General features: G+C 36.5%; 1 protein-coding gene across 16 annotated transcripts in view; it reads right to left on the reverse strand.

The window, feature by feature from the left end:
- DLC1 (DLC1 Rho GTPase activating protein) overlaps window positions 1-12,090 on the reverse strand; it is a 465,100-nt gene that overhangs the window by 391,635 nt on the left and 61,375 nt on the right. For 5 of the 16 annotated variants that reach the window (XM_085002956.1, XM_021077717.2, XM_085002954.1 and 2 more), the window contains one exon: window positions 1,126-1,285. The exons of 4 other annotated variants lie outside the window; for them this stretch is intronic. The gene's annotated coding sequence lies outside the window, so the exon portion shown is untranslated. Of the gene's footprint in view, window positions 1-405; window positions 1,489-12,090 lie in introns of those variants that run through there. 7 more of the 16 variants (XM_085002958.1, XM_021077720.2, XM_085002951.1 and 4 more) reach the window with 3 other exon arrangements.

The following is a 12,090-nucleotide window of genomic DNA, read 5'->3' on the forward strand; positions in this document are numbered from 1 at the left end:
GACTCTTTCTGTTGGCAAAAGACTAGGAAAGGAAAAAAATCATTTACACCTCAAACTTATGTGTGAGAATAGGTATTTGTTTCATATAAGACATGTAATAAGAAAACCGGTCTTCTGGCACCATTCATAAATAAATTAAGGATTGAAAAGGGAGGAAAACAAGATCTTAGTTTATGGACAAAAAGAGTAAAATCTCCATGGAATCTATTTTAGAAATGACATTTTGCTAAAACAATTCGACTCCCAGTTTTCTACTTGCTAAACTTCTTCTACTTCTGATTTCATGGCTCAGCTCTAAACCTAGGAAATCACCACTCCGTGCAAGATGCTAACATTTCTCTCAGTCTTTCTGCCTCTTCCAAGATTGCCTCAGAGCATAAAGATAGATAGTCCACAGCGTCTTACCTAGACAAGGAGTTGCTGAAACGCCAAGGCATGACCTGGTTCAACACTCAGGCTAGGAAAGGAGTCCGTCCCCGTTAGTTTCTCCAAAATATAAGTTCCCATTTCGTGGTTGAGATCATGGCTCTATTCTAAGCAGTTCTACGCAGTGTGTGATTCTAACAAAAACACCCTCGGCAGCTGGAGGGAGCCTTAGCTGGAGCAGGAGTCTGTCAAGGCGTTCCTAGTGACTTCTGTCTAGTAAATTCAGACTGATGTTTTGCAAAAGGGGCCTCCACAACCAGGCCCAGATTGCCTGGGAAGCATTTCCTGCCTCTGAGTGGTGTGCAAGTGAGAAAGACTGGACAGAGAGGAGGGGAGGGGGGAGCAGAGGCCGCCCAGGCGTTTTAGGAGTTCTGATTTTACACAGAACTGAAGTGAGTTTGTCAAAACCCTTGAGGTGATTAGCCAGAGAGTCATAAAGCCGTGGAGCTTTTTCTATCCCACACTGCTTATGGAAAAAAGAAAGAAAGAAAGAAAACATAGTTCCCACCTTCCTCCACAACTTTTCCACTATATTCAATGTATAAAAGCACTGTAATCAAAATACCTTTGCAGTGCTCCTTTCCAGAGATCATTTAAGAGAGCAAGATGCATTTAGAGTTTTAATGCTGTAATTCTTCTGAACTTGAAAACCTTTTTAAAGTTCTGTCATTTAAAGTGCTGCAGCTGGCTATACCGTACCTGAGAAGATCTGTAAGTAAAATCCCAGGAATCCAGCAAATGGAACGTTTTCTTCAAGAGCTCGCCGATCCCAGGAATCCTTCACGGAACTAAAGCAGTTTGTGTCATGGCATAGGCAGCGTTACCTCTAGTCAGAATCCTCCAGTTAGACACATCAGTGCTGGAAAAGCAGAAGACAGACTCCATCTTGATCCTATTACCGTCTTGCTGACATTAACCATTTGCAACTGCTTCCATCCAGCAGGACAGGGTCCCTGAACCCCATCTCTAAGGCAGCTCACAGTATCTGCACACGTCTTCCGACACAAATGTTGGGAACGCTCATCTGTTTATCTTTTCTGCTTTCTTGTTTCTCCCCTGGATGACTTCCTCCTAGCTGCTCTAGGCTGGGAACTTGGACTACCATTTGGTTTTGATTAAAACCAGACAGCCAACTCTGGAGAATTTAGGGAATAAGCGAATGGAAACTGCAAGTATGGCTTTAATTAGTGCATCAATTAATAATAGATGTTAGCTCGTCTTATAATAAGATGACACAAATATAAACGCAGAGGAAGCTCAGTTCCCTTCAAGGAAGAAGTTGCACCAATTCTCCTTCCTTTATGACCCATAATTCTCTTTAGGGAAAGTGGAAGGAGAGAAGAGAGATGTGGCCTTGGGACATCCAGGTTGTGAGAGGCCAGTGGAACAACATGGTTGTTTATAGCAGAGAGACAGGAAACAGCTTCTCTGTGTTTAATTACCTTGCTTGGTTGAAATTGCTCAGTAATGTCTCCCTTCTACTTTATTTACAATGGATCAATGGATTCTTTTGCTGTTTATGACTTAGGCACTGTTTCAATGATTAGTGATCAGATTAAGTCTGATTGTTGGGTCTAAGTGGGGCTTGCAGATATCCAGAGATCTCCAATAATAGGAGGTACAAGAACAATTCCAATTTCAGTATAAATGAGTAACCTATGAAGAGGTACAAGAAATATTAAACCTGATAGCCCTAAGATCTATGCTGTACATCTCTGAAACAGTAAGCAGTTTTTACATATTCACACTTATTCTCAGTTGACTCTAGTTTTTATAAAGACGGACAAGCTGACAGACACTTAAATATCACAAAGGTCACCTTTTAAGTACTTCCTGGGAATGTGAAGTAGGTGATAACTCAGAGAAGTATTATAGCTATTATTCCTTCTCCTATTGGATAACTAGAATATCTCAAAGTTAGTGCAAAGCATGAACTATTAGAAGTATTGAACCTTATGTTTCATATCTAATTTATATGTTAAATATGGTTAACATGTAAAATGGCGAGAATAACATATTACACATGGTTTTCATATGAGAAGCATTTGAATAAAAACATGGAGGCAGAGCAAGTTTTAGAAGTTTGTTTCATAACATTACTGATTAAAAGATGAGCATTTAGATTCCTTTAAATTAACCTTCAACCATATGGCAAGAAGGAAGTCCATAATTTCATAAATTCTTCAAAGAGTTATTTATGTTCATATGCAAAATACTTCCACTGAAACCATTGTTCATTTAATCTTCCCAACCATCTTTGTGTGTTCTCTTATTTTTATTTTACAGATAAAGTATTAGAAATTTATGGAAGTAATTTTTCACAATCAAATGATGGAGAGTGGCCAAGTCTATATTAGAACCCAAATTTTCTAACTCTTACTCCTAATATGAACTCAATCGTCTCTCACTTCATTGCTGTGTGAAATTAGGTGGACTTCTTAAACTTTCTGAGTTTCAAATCCTCCTTATAAAAAAGGGCAATTCCATTTAACTCACAGATTGGAAAGCAGGATTAACTTTATATACAGATATATTTATAAATTTGTATCTCTTTCCCTTAGGAAAACACTGGAGCAGAACGGAATGAAAATTGATGTAACTTCTTTCCTAAAATAACTTGTATATCTCTGTCTCTATCTGCCTCTAGCTCTGCTTCAAGTATATAGAGGGCACTCAATAAACATTTGCACTCTGCTAATTCTTCTTAGCCAGATACTCCTTATGAATACTGTAATCCCCCCTTGTAAATTTAGCCTTGTTTCTGTTTAGATTGGCCTGGGGAAACAACAAAACCCTATTCACATGGATTTATAAATGCTTTTTTAGATATCTAGACACGCTTATTAGTAATTTTCTCCTTAACATTTCTCTTCTCCAAATAAATGACTTCTTGATTAATTCTATTATTAGGAGGATTACTTCCCAAATCTTTAATCATTTTTATTTATTTTTTGTCCTTCAGTTGCCTCACTCCAAACAAACCCCAGAACTTATATTCTCATAAAGGCTTTACCAAATATGAGTAACTAATGAGATCATTTGCTAAATATTTAACATGGTGACAGGACCATAGGAGGGGTCCAAAATATTTGTTCTCTTCTCCTTTCCACTTGTAAATCTCAACACCTAACTCCCCCTCAAATGTTTGCCTATTACTCTATACTAAATCAGCTAATAAAATATGGTATAGAGGCAGTTAAAAAGTTGAAGACAAAGTGTCAGTATACCAGTCTGGCTCCAAAACTAACAATCCTGATGACCCCATGCAAGTTACTTAACCTGCATAAACCTCAGATTTAGCCTTTGGATCTGAGGGTTTTTCAAATTTAGAGATAATAATCCAGGCCATTAAACTTCATGGCTGGTGTTGTATTCACTGTTAACTGGAATTATTTTTTACCATTTTAATCACTGCCCTTTTAATATTTACATCTTTCTTCCATGATTGTTTTTCTGAAGAATCTAGCTTCTATTGAGCTCAGTTAAATGTATGCATTTGGAACAATTTTACTGGTGGAGCAATGAAGGACTATTTTTTTTAATAAGAAGAAGTACATGCACCCCTATGTTCATTTCAGCGCTATTCACAATAGTCAAGACATGGAAACAAACTAAATGTCCAGTGACAGGTGAATGGATTAAGAAGATGTTATACATATACACGGTGGAATACAACTCATCCATAAAAAAGAACAAAATAATGCCATTTGCCCCAACATGGATGGAACTAGAGAAGTCAGAAAGAGAAAGGTAAATACCATCTGATATCACTTATATCTGGAATCTAAAGTACGGCTCAAATGAATCTATCTACAGAAAAGAAACAAACTCGTGGACATGGAGAACAGATTTGTGGTTGCCAAAGGGAAGGGGGAGGGAGTGGGATGGACTGGGAGTTTGGGGTTAGTAGATGCTAACTATTGTATTTGGCGTGGGTAAGCAATGAGATCCTGCTGTATAGCACAGGGAACTATATCTAATCACTTGTGAAGGAACATGATGGAGGATAATGTGAAAAAAAAATGTATGTAAATGTATAACTGTCACTTTGCTGTACAGCAGAAATGGACAGAACATTGTAAATCAACTATAATAATTTTTTTAAAAAAAGAAGTAGCAGAATGAGGATTAGAAGCTATTGTGAAGATCAACTTTCTCCCCATATGCTATGATCTAAATTGGCTATAATTGACTAGTGCATCCCTAGCCATCTTTAGGAAATTTGAATCTAGAATTTCACAGAATTGTTTGATGACTCTAAGATACTCCGACAACCTTTTGCTTGTGCAAAGTGGGACCTATTCTTTGAAAAGAATGTTTTACTCTTTAAATTGGGTAGTATAGGAGTTCGTGTCGTGGCGCAGTGGTTAACGAATCCAAATAAGAACCATGAGGTTGCGAGTTCGATCCCTGGCCTTGCTCAGTGGGTTAAGGTTCTGGCGTTGCCGTGAGCTGAGAGCTGTCGTGTAGGTTGCAGACGCAGCTCGGATCCCGCATTGCTGTGGCTCTGGTGTAGGCCGGTGACTACAGCTCTGATTCGATCCCTAGCCTGGAAACCTCCATATGCTGCGGGAAGCAGCCCTAGAAAAGGCAGAAAGACAAATAAATAAATAAATTGGGTAGTAGATATCGATAAATCAGCACTCATATTGAACATTTTTGATACTTGGGTATAAGTAGGCTTTTATTCTTTCTGTATTTTTTGGGCCATGCCCATGGCATGTGTAAATTCCCTGGCCAGGGATTGAACCTGTGCTACAACAGCAAGACAAGCTGCGGCAGTGACAATACTGGATCCTTAACCTGCTGCACCACAAGAGAACTCCGTTCTTTCTGTTTCAGTGAAATAAAAGTGTCCTAATAGTAATGAACCTAAAAGTAATATATAGAGAAACTGAATGCCTTTAAAGTCCTTTAGAAGTGTCCACACAAGTACAGTTAGCATAACAAATGCAGGAGTATTTTGTCAATGAAAACTGATCCTTTAAAAATTTGTTTAGTACTTTGCATGCAATGTACCGGTTACCCCTGTGTGTCAAAGAGATAAAAACAGAATGTAATTGACAGATTTCTAGTTATTTTTTCAGTAATATTTATATGTACTTCCAACAGGTTCATTTTGATAGACACATACATAGGACAAAAATGTAATTTATACCTTTTATTTAATAATTTGCATGTGCAGGATTAGTTTTTTGATCAACTTTGTCATGCTTTTGACACCTCACTTTCAATAAATATTCATCCAGAAGAATTTATTAAAGGAACAAAATAAAGTTTAACGTTTAACCAAAAGATAAAAATCATATAAATTATCCAAAATCGATTATACCTGCTTCTTGGATTATTATGTCCATTGCTCCCTTCGCTAAAAATGATTACAGCTCAAGAATAATTATGAAAAAAGTATTGGTAAATTTCAAATAGAAATGAAAACAAACTTTGTAAGTACTAAAAAAAATATATCGACACAGACATTAGAGTGTATATGGTCTTAGAAATGGAGGAATTTCCCTGTATGTTCCAAAGGGCCAGGACACTCTCAGAAGCATGAAGATTCCAAGCAAAGAAAGATGTTTTAGAGTGGTCTAGGTGAGCCCAGCTAGTGGAGGCTGAGTTTCGTTCTATGTCACACAAATATTTGTTCTATATGAAAACTTAAGCTAACATTGCCATGTGGTACTCTTCAGCATCCTTGTTAATGTTACCATAATTTTCTCTGAAATTATCATTTCTCTGTATCTTCAGTCTATTCAAAAAAATATTTTTTCTTCACTTGTGGCTGAGAGCTCATGCTCCCCCTAGTTTATCCTATCGTCCTCTCAAATGTTCTTCCATACTGTCGTTTGCAGTCCCTGTTTACCTGGGAAAAGACGTGAAACTACCTGTGTCCAGATTCCTTTTCCTCGGTAAAATCTCTGCTCCAATTAAATCTCTACCTTTTGAGAAACTCACGGACTTGGAGAAAAGACTTGAGGTTACCAAGGGGGATGGGGAGGGAGTAGGATAGACTGGGAGTCTGGGGTTAATAGATGCTAACTATTGCATTTGGAGTGGATAAGCAATTAGATCTGCTGTATAGCACAGGGAACTACATCTAGTCACTTATGATGGAACACGAGGAGGAGGATAATGTGAGAAAAAGAATGTATATATATGTGTGACTGGGTCACTTTGCTATATAGCAAAAATGGACAGAACACTGTAAACCAAGTATAATGGAAAAAAATAAAATTCAATTAAAAAATCTCTACTCTTTGAGAGTAATTCCACCTGACTTATCCTATACTTATTCACTTCATCTTTTTTCCTTTAAAATGGAAGAACTGCAAAGCCTCAGTGTTTATACCAAGTGACATACTTAATATCCATCCACACATTCAAATAATATCCACAAATTCAAATAATACATTCAAATAATATGTATTCACTGTATTCATGGTCGCATTTGGGACACAGCATTTCACACAACCAGACAAAAATGAAAGAACTTTGCCTTCATGGAGCTTAAATGGGGGTGGTGGTGGTTGAAGGTTGGTAATCCACAACACACATAAGAATATGTAAATTATCTAGTATATGGATAATTACTGTGGAAAACAGGAAATGGCAGAGCATGACAAAGAATATGAGGAGTGAGGGGCAATCATGTTACCAAATTAAATAAGAGGTATCAGCAGAAGTCTCTCCAAGGGACTTTTCAGTAAAAAAATTTAAAATGGGGAGAGGGATGGTCATATAGATATATGGGGGTCACAGAGTTCCAGGCAGAGTAAACCCGGTCCTAAAAAAGAGTGGGCCTGGCAGGTTCCAAAAACAGCAAGAGAACCAGTGAGCTGGGATGGAAGGAGAAAGGGACAGAGAAGGAGAAGATGAGTCTGGGAGGTAAGGAAGAGTGCATTAGTGGTGTCTTGTAAGGACTTTGGGTTTGGTTCTGAGTGAAAAGTCTCCCAAAGCCATAGAAATTAGAGCAAAAATAAACCCATGGGACCTCATCAAACTGAAAAGCTTTTGCACAGCAAAGGAAACCCAAAAGAAAACAAAAAGACAACATACAGAATGGGAGAAAATAGTTTCAAATGATGCAACCGACAAGGGCTTAATCTCTAGGATATATAAACAACTTATACAACCCAGCAGCAAAAAAGCCAATCAACCAATGGAAAAATGGGCAAAAGACCTGAATAGACATTTCTCCAAAGAAGATATACAGATGGCCAACAAACACATGAAAAAATGCTCAACATCGCTGATTATGAGGGAAATGCAAATCAAAACTACCATGAGATATCACCTCCCACCAGCCAGAATGGCCATCATTAATAAATCCACAAATAACAAGTGCTGGAGGGGCTGTGGAGAAAAGGGAACCCTCCTGCACTGTTGGTGGGAATGTAAACTGGTACAGCCACTATGGAGAACAGTTTGGAGATACCTTAGAAATCTATCCATAGACCTTCCATATGACCCCGCAATCCCACTCTTGGACATATATCTGGACAAAACTCTACTTAAAAGAGACACATGCACCCGCATGTTCATTGCAGCACTATTCACAATAGCCAGGACATGGAAACAACCCAAATGTCCATCAACAGAGGATTGGATTCGGAAGAGGTGGTATATATACACAATGGAATACTACTCAGCCATAAAAAAGAATGACATAATGCCATTTGCAGCAACATGGATGGAACTAGAGAATCTCATACTGAGTGAAATCAGCCAGAAAGACAAAGACAAATACTGTATGATATCACTTATAACTGGAATCGAATATCCAGCAGAAATGAACATCTCCTCAGAAAAGAAAATCATGGACTTGGAGGAAAGACTTGTGGATGCCTGATGGGAGGGAGGGGGAGGGAGTGGGAGGGATCGGGAGCTTGGGTTTATCAGACACAACTTAGAATAGATTTACAAGGAGATCTTGCTGAATAGCATTGAGAACTTTGTCTAGATACTCATATTGCAACAGAACAAAGGGTGGGGAAAAAATGTAATTGTAATGTATACATGTAAGGATAACTTGATCCCCTTGCTGTACAGTGGGAAAAAAAAAAAAAAAAGAAAAGAAAAGCAGAGCCCTGCAAGGTTTTGAACAGAGGAGTGACAAGTTCTGCTTTACCTTCTAATGAGGTTACTCTGGCTGCTGTGTGAATATGCTAGAAGGAATTAAGGGCCAAAGCAAGAAGACCAGTTAGACGGTTACTATGGAATCCAGGTAAGATGCAGGTGATGAGATGGTGGACTTTTTTTTTTTTTTTTTTTTTTTTTTTTTTTAGTATTTGACATCAGAGTCTTTCCTGAAGAATTCAGATTTGTTATGTAAGAAGAAAAGAGAGTCAGATAGTTTCTTGAGCAACTCAAGGATGGAGTTACTATCAGTTGAAAATAAGAAGCCTAGAGTTGAAGCAAATTTTGCATGGTAGAGAACAGAATTTTAGTTTGGGACATACTACATTTGAGATGTCCCGATAAATACTTCTAAAATAAAGGTCAAGGAGGCAGTTGGATATATGAATTCAAATTTGGAAGGGAAATTTGAGACGGAGAAATAAATTTGGGAGTCTTAAATACATAGTTGGAACTTAAAGCCAAAGACTGAAATGAGCTCACTATTAGACTGACTAAATGGAGAAAGTAAGAGGAGAAAGAACTAACAGGACATTGGATTTAATGGTGTAGAATTCACTGTTGATTATGACAGGGATAAGTTCAGAGAATCATATGGACAAAAGCCTGATTAGCATGGTTGAAAAGAGAATTTGAGGAAAAGAACTTAAAACACAAGTAGTATCAACTCTTGAAATTTTACAGCAAAGGGAAGCAAATACATAGTATGATAACTGTCTGGATCCAGAAGAAGGTTCTATTAGGATGGAAGAATGACAGTATGTTTGAAATTTTTTTTTATTTTTTATTTTTTTATTTTTTTTATTTTCCCACTGTACAGCAAGGGGGTCAGGTTATCCTTACATGTATACATTGCAATTACAGTTTTTTCCCCCACCCTTTCTTCTGTTGCAACATGAGTATCTAGACATAGTTCTCAATGCTATTCAGCAGGATCTCCTTGTAAATCTATTCTAGGTTGTGTCTGATAAGCCCAAGCTCCCGATCCCTCCCAATTTTTTTTTTTCAATCGGCACAGCATCTTCCCAAAGGGAGAGGAAAGATGAAGTAGGGAAGAGAGTGGAGAAATGTCAGAGTGAATTTTTGATGAGGAGGACTCTTTGGAATTTAGAGTAGAGAGACTGATTTTAAGTAGGAGTATGACACATTTTGAAACTTTTGTGGATGTCATGATTCAGTTAGTCATTCAGCAAATAGCTAGTCACTATTTTGGTTTTCATTCTATTCAATATGAAATTAATTTTTATTGTTCTAAGTCACATAAAACTTATAATAGGTAATTGCCTAAACTGATGATATCTAAAACAAAACCAAAAATTTTTCAAATACGCCTGTCCTTGTGGGTCTTTGTATATTCCCAACTCTTGTTTTTCTCGCATGCAACCTCTGATGCAACAGCAGGTGCAGGGGGACATCTTCCCCTGACTCTGTGCAGTCCAGTTTCCATATTTTAATTGCTCCTGTGTTTCCTCTCATCTTTAGGTAGTACATTTTTGCTGTTGTTTTCTATTTGAGTCCTTTTGCTAATTTCCTTATTTTTATTTTTCAATTATCTCTTCTAGATTTTTGCCTTTTTGGTAGACACATTTGAAAAAATGTGTGGTTTCTAATATTATTGGTGAAGTTTTTAGAGATGAAGTATCTGATATCAATTCAGAGAACTGAAAAAATTTCACCACTCTTCTTTTTAGCAAGAAATAAATAGCATCCATTATATATAAACTGGAGGTATATTTTTAGAGAGCCCTTAGTTTCAATGAATTCTCACTGAGCAACCTAATATGTTTTTAGAACAGAGGTTATTCTGCTCCTGGAGTTTTTAAGCATTATTAGGGTAGTCATTTATACTTGAAATGAGTATTAGCTAGGTATTAGCCAAAGCTTTGACAATTGAATCCAGCCAATTTTATAGTGCAAACATATCAATACATGTGCCTGTTTGCGTACCCAGTGGAAATCACAATTTTGCTTATGGTTATCAGCCTTGATAGAAATGGTATGTAATCCATTAGAAATAAAGAACAATTAGTACTGAAAGGATGTAATTCTTTCTCGAGTTCTTGAAAAATGTTGATTTTTTTTTCAGTATCCAATAGGATATATTCACATTTATATAGTATCACTTCTACAGCCTGGTCTTAATTATTTTCTTGGATAAAGTAACACCTGACAGTGTTTTCTTTCATGAATTTCAGTGACCAGGTTCTTATTTTGTATGAGAAAAGAAAAAATTTTGAAAACTTTAAAATTAATGTTTTCATGAAATTGTATATTTTGTTTTAATTTGCTGAAATGTATGTTGGACAGAATGGAGCAATAACTTTGCCAAAATTCAAATGTTATAAAAACAATTTGAAAGAGTTTGTAAAACATGTATCATAATAGGTTTCTTCCACCCTAATGTTGGAAGGTTAAATTTCACAGCTAAAGTCATCCTATTGCGGAATAAAATATAGAAGAGTTTTCTCTCCTTATATTAGTTATTCATGGGCCAAAATCAAGTGTCAATTATAGTTGCTAAGTTCCTATGTAGACAAATGAATCACAGAAAAACAGTAGCTATTTTATTTGGGGCCTTGCTGAGCTGCAAGCTTTTTAATGAGTTAAAATAATATTTTGGGCTTTGAGTCCAAAGTGTGTGAACTATCAAAAACACAGACATTTGACTTTAAAATTTAGGACAAAAACAACTCCACATGCAAACTCATCTTGAGCAACAGATACACTGAACTTGGAGACAGAATTCCCTGAGTGATAAGATCCAGGACTGTTTTCTTTGGGCTATGCATCAAGGAAACCAGTCTGATGATACTGAAGCTCATGGGATAAGAGTTTTTTTTTTTTTTTTTTTTTTTTTGATCACTAGCCCACACACTCAAACATTTGCATGTAAGAAATATTATTTTACCTTAGGTTTGAATAGCTATGCCAAGATGATTATATTTGCTCCTCTTCTAAAGGGGAAAATGATGATAATAATGATAATTACTGCTAAAAACCAATTGGATAGAAACCACAGAATATACAGGATATATAAGCAAATAGAATAAGAGAATTAGAAGTAATAGTTTTTCAAATAAATTGAGCAAGTAGTTTTGTTAGCATTAATATAACAAGTGGTAATTAGGGAAAAAAAAGATCAATTAAACTCAACAGATGTTTTTGACACCTACGGCAAGGCTTACTGTTCTTAATGTTTTTAAAGGTAAATGTGACAATTTTTTTTGTCTTTTTTGTCTTTTTGCCTTTTCTAGGGCCACTCCTGTGGCATATGGAGGTTCCCAGGCTAGGGGTTCAATCGTAAATGTGACAATTTAAAGAAAATTGAAACAATTATTTATAATCTGATAATAAATATTTAGAAACATGTACTCTGTAAGCATTTGGTACTGTTTTATTTTCCATTTTAAGTGAAAGCCATTTTAATAGTTCTCTTTAAATTTTTGTTTTCCTAAGATCTAATTCTAATGTCTGTAAATGCCTTCCTAGGTGACTCCAAAATTACATGTAGCTACTCTCTTCTCTGTT

The sequence above is a fragment of the Sus scrofa genome, chromosome 17, assembly GCF_054392235.1.
Source record: "Sus scrofa isolate SSC_HxYL_T2T_F1_AM1 chromosome 17, Sscrofa_HxYL_maternal_Yorkshire_Landrace_v2.0, whole genome shotgun sequence".
NCBI classification, from domain to species: Eukaryota; Metazoa; Chordata; class Mammalia; order Artiodactyla; family Suidae; genus Sus; species Sus scrofa.